The sequence below is a fragment of the Microtus pennsylvanicus genome, chromosome X (genome assembly GCF_037038515.1).
Source record: "Microtus pennsylvanicus isolate mMicPen1 chromosome X, mMicPen1.hap1, whole genome shotgun sequence".
Taxonomy (NCBI): domain Eukaryota; kingdom Metazoa; phylum Chordata; class Mammalia; order Rodentia; family Cricetidae; genus Microtus; species Microtus pennsylvanicus.
In genome coordinates, this window is record NC_134601.1 from 532,044 (window position 1) to 539,636 (window position 7,593).

The following is a 7,593-nucleotide window of genomic DNA, read 5'->3' on the forward strand; positions in this document are numbered from 1 at the left end:
AAGTTGCTGCCATATTCAACATGTCATTTTTCTCTAAAGAACAGAACCTCCCAAATATTTTCTCCCTATTTATATGACAATAGTTATTATGAGTAATCTAGAGATGATTTAAAGTATCTAAGAGGATGTATGGAGATTATATATGACAATCTTCTGTAAGAGCTCTGGCCATCTGCAGATTTTGTTATCTTCTGGGCATTCTGGAACTAATGATCCATTATTGCATAAACTTTTCCTTGGGAGATAAGAACAAACAACTACTCAATCCAGATGACCAACCAAAGTAATGATACCACTGATTTGGTGAAGCGGTGAAATTTCTGGACTTAGCTATGGATCATAGGTGATGGGTTATTTCCAGGAGTGTAGATGACCCCAAATCCTCTGCATCACTAAAAAGTCTCACTCCAGAACAGAGAATGAGTTTCCCTTCAGTTAACCTTCCACCCCCTCTCCATATACCCTAGCCTTGTACCTTCTGATTCCATGCGGCCAGATGCAGATTAGGCACGGATACATTCATTTGGAGAGGATGGTGTTGGATGGAGAATCTAGAATCTCAAGAGAGGATCTGACAACCCTCCCCATCACCACCACACGTTTTTTTTCTACCAAAAATGTGAACAAGCCTGAACCTGGGTGTCTCTTGCAAGTAGTCACAGCTTTTGCAATTTAGATGGCAATGGTTATTACGCCCAGAGGACAGAATTCTACAGCACCAACCATACGAGACTATATTCCATATCTCTTCGGTTGTTCACCAAAGGCTCAAGACCCAGATGCTCCCAGTTCAGGAATCATGAAGCAGGTGGAGAAACACTCTGGAAGACTCATAAGCAAACACCCAGATAAGGGGCTTCCTCCCCGTCTGTGCTTGCCTGTTTGGAGGTTGATAATTGCTCAGCACTATGCCTTCCCAAGGAAGCCGAGCCCCCACCACATATTCTTCCAAGTCCTGGTTTCACTCAGAAACTCTCACATACAAATGCATGATGTCATCTTGAAGTTCACATCAGAATGAGTTCAGATTACATCTTACTTACTCCACGGGGCTCACTGTGCCGCAAATGTCGGAGCCATATTTACTCCTAACTCTGCTTATTTTTGCTTCTTTGACAAGAATTATACTTTAACCAGCTCTGTGAAAACATTAATTTGCAGATCCGATCACTTCCATGTGTATTTTGGGGATAGTTGACGGTATATCACCCAAGAAGATGACAAGTGGAGTAATCTTTGCATTGTCACATCCAGGGTGTCCATCTTTTATCTTATAAATGCAGTCAACTCCACCGTCTCAGTTACTGAACGGGAAGAGTAGTATAAATAATCAAATGGCTGGGGGAAGTTCATTTGGATTTGTTTGGGGGGAATGTACCATAGTTTGTCCTGCAGCAACAGCAGGTGTTCCTAATTACGGTTTTGCTTAGGCTAATACTGGAATTAGCTTGCCTGCACTGAACGTATATATGTCAAGAGCATGTGTAACTGAGTGGGAAGAAGTGACCCAAGACTCTTGATGCTATTTGATATACAATTTGTGTGTGCGGTCTGGAGTTCTCTATTTTTAACTGACCTATCAGACAGCACACATTACATGAAAGGTACTTTCCACATTGACAGGAGGCATGCCAGATCCAAAGATGCCATTAATTTTTTCGATGGCTCAAGATCTCCCTCTGTGATTTACCCTGCAAGCTGTCTTCTTTCCTGACAGCCTGGCAATTGCGATGTTTGAACCTGGAGGAATTTGGGGGCAGGCGTAGCTGAGAGGCATGAGGAGGAAAGCAAGGCGTGTGGTGGACTCGGGATGAGACGGCAAGCAAGGCTTCAGCCAGCATCTCTTCTTTGCTGACTTCAAAATTCCTCTCTCTGGCCCCAACCTCTCTCCCAACTCTAATGGGGTGTGGGTCTGCCTATTCATCTCCTCTGGAATAGACACAACACACACCCCAGTTAAGTTTCTCCTCTTCAAATCCCCTCCGGGATTCATTTCGTCGATGATTGTAATATCTCTTCTATCCAGCCTGGGCCTAAGAATTCAGTAATCATCGCTGCCAACCTCTTTTCTGCTCCACCACACAATCTCCAGCTGTTGCTGCTTTAGCCTCTTGATTGTCATTTGGATTTGCCCATCGATGCCCTCACTCCCGCTTAACCCAGTCTTTATCGAGTCTTGTCTCTTTGACACAACCATTTTCATATACGGTGTTCTTGCATTGCATCTTGGCCCCTGCCCCTATCCATCCTCCACAAGACAGAGAACCAGAAGCACTGTCAAACGGAATTGTATGCTGTGTCCCGAGCAGGCCTCACACTGTCTTCCTTGCGCATTTGCTTCTGGAGATGCATCCTTTCAGCAAGCTCTCAAGAGCCAACTCCAAATCCCCATCTCGCCGGAAGCTTTTGTAATTCCTGCTTGCAGCTGCAAATGTCTTCCCCTTTCTTCAAATGTCCCTAGTACTTTCTCCCTCTGTTGTTGTAGCCCTGTTCCCATTAGTATAATGATCCTTGTGAACACAGGGTGCAAAGTGCAAGAGGGGAGAGTCCAGTCATTTGAAAGTAGCTGAGAAAACTCAGTTCACTCACACAAGAAATCTGAGTCTAGTTTGCAGGCCAACTGCACGTCTGTAATTTTTTTTAATTAATTTATTTATTAAAGATTTCTGTCTCTTCCGCGCCACCGCCTCCCATTTCCCTCCCCCTCCCCCAATCAAGTCCCCCTCCCTCCTCAGCCCGAAGAGCAATCAGGGTTCCCTGCCCTGTGGAAAGTCCAAGGAACCCCCACCTCCATCCAGTTCTAGTAAGGTGAGCATCCAAACTGCCTAGGCTCCTACAAAGCCAGTACGTGCAGTAGGATCAAAAACCCATTGCCATTGTTCTTGAGTTCTCAGTAGTCCTCATTGTCCACTATGTTCAGCGAGTCCGGTTTTATCCCAGGCTTTTTCAGGCCCAGGCCAGCTGGCCTTGGTGAGTCAAGACAACTTTAAGATACCATCTTACACCTGTCAGAATGGCTAAAATAAAAAACACCAAGGATAGCCTTTGCTGGAGAGGCTGTGGAGAAAGGGGTACACTCATCCATTGCTGGTGGGAATGCAAACTTGTGCAACCACTTTGGAAAGCAGTGTGGCGGTTTATCAGGAAATTCGGGATCAACTTACCCCTGGACCCAGCAATACCACTCTTGGGAATATACCCAAGAGAGGCCTTATCATACAACAAAAATATATGCTCAACTATGTTCATAGCAGCATTGTTTGTAATAGCCAGAACCTGGAAACGTCTGTAATTTTGTACACAGATGTAGCCCAAAGACCAGAGGCCAAGGTAACACCCGAAGGCTTGCCACTTCCGATCTCAGGCCCACTCACTGGACATAGCAAATCAGAACCCGAATTTCCACGTGGTCCTAGGTGATTGCTGCGCACACTCAAGTTTAAGAAGAGTACTGTGGTTTTGCATAAGTAGGGGGGGGGAGAGGGAGCCACCTCCAAAAGAGACACACACCAGGTCCTGTCATTAATTCAGTCCTCTGGGGCATGGTACTAGCTTCCGGGTCAGTCGCGCAGTATGTATTGCTTCTCTGAATTTACCAGTCCTGTTTCCTTCCTACCCTTAATTTGGCGGTAGCCCCCTTCCCTTCTCCAACCGCAGACAAGAGAACCTTGTCTCCTATTGGCGAGCTGCGGCCACACAAAGCTGGCCCCAATTAGGGACTGGGATTCTGTACAGCCTGCCTCAATGGATGTGGTCTCTGGCCAAGGTGTGAGTCACACTCGAGTCCTCTGTTAAACATCAGAGAAAGGAATGCCACAGGGTGATGTCAAAGTGAGCTTTGGAGTCAGCCACTCCAAAACATCTGGTGCCTGAGGAGTATTCTGAGTTTGCATGAAGAGAACACAAGAGCGATTTGGAGTAACCATCGTGTTTAGTGTCTTCTATGAAACATCTTTGTTTTGTTCCAAAGAGGTAAGTAAATAAGTGATATTTGGAAGAAAGATAAAACAACAACAACAACAAACTACAACCCCCCCCCAAACTCCACTAAAATGACTTTCCTTCCTTCCTATTTTTTCTCTTTCCTGAGATCTTCTGAACAAGAACAGCCTTCCCTTGTTTCCTAGCCTTTCTCTAATTATCTCAGCACAAGCTCGGCCCTTTGTACCCACTTTGTTGGCAGATGCGGGTGGGGCCCATGGAGCACACTCTCACTTCCTTCTCTGTGTTGCAGAGAAGCTGGGAATTAGAAAGGCTCTCAGTTGAGGCAAAGTAGCTCACCCTGGGAAGTGGCAAAACCTGCTGCGTTTGCCTCAGGCGTGTTTTTGCTGATAAATTACTGCTCCTCAAAGCTCCTGGCCTTGGTGGAGCTGTTCAGTTTCTAATCAGAACCACACCCAGACTGGGACAGGAGTGGTTTCTGAGTGCCCTTGTGTCTGGTGGGAAGAAAGCTAATACTGTCCTCCTGCCACTAAAGTGACACAAAAACCAGAACTTGCTGCTCACTTCTGTGTCACAGACCACTGACTGTGTGTATTTAATGAGTATATATTGTCAGATTAGGTCTTGCTAGTCAGTGACATACATGTTCTAAATTTAAAAAATCTGAAAGATGATGACACACTCTTGGTAGAAGCTATACAACTCACGAGAAGTTGCCTCCACACAAAAATCAAGAAATAAACACATTTTCCTTTGAACTGTTTCTCCATTTGCTGAGTGTAAGGGTTCTTTTGAGAACAGATGTGTGTGTGGGGTGTGGGGTAAAATGGGTTAACATAGTTGTGAAGATTGGCAATTAAAAATCCATAGGACAGAGCTAACGAGATGGCTCTGGTGACAAAGGCTTTCACTATCAGCCTCGGTACACAGTGTGATCTGGGACCCAAATATGCTAGGAGGAGCAATCCTCTAGTTTGTCCTTTGACTTCCATGCACAGATTACAGCAATGCACGTACACACATGCGTGCATGTACATGCACACACACGCACACACACACCTAATACATAACTAACTAAATGAATAAATTACATAATTTAAAAGAAAAAAGCAAATCCAAAGGGCAGGTTAGCAGCAAGCAGGAAAATCAAGCAGGGATTTCCATGTTACAGAATTTCTTTTATGGTGTTACGTGATAGTTCTAGAGTTGAAGTTTCATTTTCTACAGGTCATATTTGGTTCCATGTTTTATATGCTCAATCACAGTAGTAGATAAAGGTAAGGCTAGCCAGGCTTTCTCGAAGAAGACTACATAAGTACAATGTATCAACACAGGTTAACTACCCTGTGTGATTAGAAAGCCATGAAAGTCTACGGTATGGTGACATTTGTCCGGTGACTCCAACATGCATAGCAAGAGTCTGTGAGGCAGTGTTTAGGCAGCCTGTGAGTACACTTTGTATTGCTGTATCAAAATGCCCGAGTTTGAGTATTTTCTTTAAAACTCTTTGCTTATCTTAGAGTTTTGGAAGCTTTAAGTCTGAGATTTGGTAACTTCATCAATTCAGCCCTTTGTAAAAGCTTTGGTTGTACATCAGGACATGGTGGATAGCACCATGGAGCACATGTAGAAGAGAGAGAGAAGTCACTTGGTGAGACAGAAAACAAGAGGGATCTGGAAGCTAGGCATTTAAAAAAGATTTATTTTATTCTAAAATTAAATGCACATGTATTGATGTGTGTGAGCATGTGAGTGCGAGTGCCCATGAAGGCCAGAAGAGGGCGCTGGATCCCTTGGTACTGGCAGGTAGTTGCGAGCAGTCTGCTATGGGTGCTAGGAACTAAACTTGGGTCTTCTTCATTTTTGTTTTGTTTTGTTTTTATTTTTAAGCAACACATTTATGTGGGAATTATGGGGAGAACTATGCAAATTACACTAATCCCTTTTAGGGGGACTGTTCCAATGAGCTAATTATTCTTCACCTGGCTGTGCCTCTGCAGCACGCCACCACTTCAACACTCCTGTACTGGATAGAGGCTGACACATAAATCCTTGCGGGACCCACTCCAACCATATTTAATGGATAACAGAATCAAATTCTCAAGGTGTCATATGTGTGACTTTTTTCCTGGGGAGCCATAAAGAAACATCTATCTGTCCCAGATAAAGAGGAAACTGAGAAACCAAAAGGAAAAAGTATTTGTTTAAATTATTTACCAGGGCATGAGCAACTCCAAGATTAGTTTCCTGTAGCATTTATACTGGCAGCCACATCACAGAAAAGTCCCATTCCCACCCATTGTTTATACCTTGCATAATCTCAGAAAGCAGAAGAGTTAATTGGCCTGATCTTGGGAGGATCTCAGGCAGGTGGTCATAGGTGCCGTGATTCAGGATACGGACAGTCATATGCAGTCAAGAAGAAACAGCTTCACTACACACATCAACCAGGAGATGGCCATGGTATTCCAGGCCATATTTTCCCCTTTCTATGTCTTAAGCAGCGAGCCTTCCCTGTGTTCAGAGCTTCTGATCCTACACATGGGACCCTGGAGTTCACTCTCAGGAAGCAGAGTAGCAACAAGGTATGAATAATTGGGAGTAACTTCGTGTGTTTGTCAACCAAGAAATATGTACCTAGAGTCTGCTCTATGCAGTGTATTACATGTCCAGTTTACATGGGTTCTCTGGATTGAAACTCAGGCCCTAAAATTTGTATGGTGGGTGATTTTACCAACTAGACTATCTCACCACTGCTCTTTTATCTATATATTCATGATACAAATTCTTATTAGATATACAATTTACAAATTTCTTTTTCATAATCTGGTTGGTCTGCTTACTTTTTTCCTGATGATGCTTAAAATCTTTTATTTAAAAAACAAACTCATTAATTTTACATTTTAGATTTAGTGCCTTAGATATTGTATTTATAATTTTCATCCAGGCCAAAGTCAGAAAATTTTCCTTGTTCTTGTTGTTTGAGACAGGGTTTCTCTGTGTTGCCCTGGCTGTCCTAGAGCTCTGTACACCAGGTTGTCCTTGAACTCACAGAGATCCACCTGCCTCTACCTCTCAAGTTCTGGGATTAAGGCATGAATCACCATTGCCTGACTTTATTTTTTAATCCAAAAGCTTTATACATTTAAGCCTTTAACCCATTCTGATTTAAATTTTGTCTATATGATATATGATAAGGATCTCTCTTTCTGCATGTGAAATTCAAGCATCTCAGATTATTCGTTGAAAAAACCCAATTCCTCTTTATTGACTTACATTGCCGTATTTGTCAAAAATCAATTGTCTGTGAACAGATTCTCAATTCTGTCTGCTGCTATTGTGTCATTATTAAACACTTTGATGTCTGTGCTTCAAACCAGGTAGCGTTTTCCTTTTCAAAATAATTTCTTTATTTTTACATGCATGTTGGTATGGGATTATCAATTTCTACACAAAAACCTGCTGCAGTATTGCTGACACTATGGCATTTTATTACAACATCCACTTCAGGCTAATACTCCTGCTGACAGTATTCAGACTCCTAGCTTCTGTTATTTAGATCTTTATTTTCTCTCAGCAGTCATCTAGCGTTTTTGGTGCCTAAGTCTTTATTATATTTTTTATCGAATATATTCTGAAGCATATTGACTT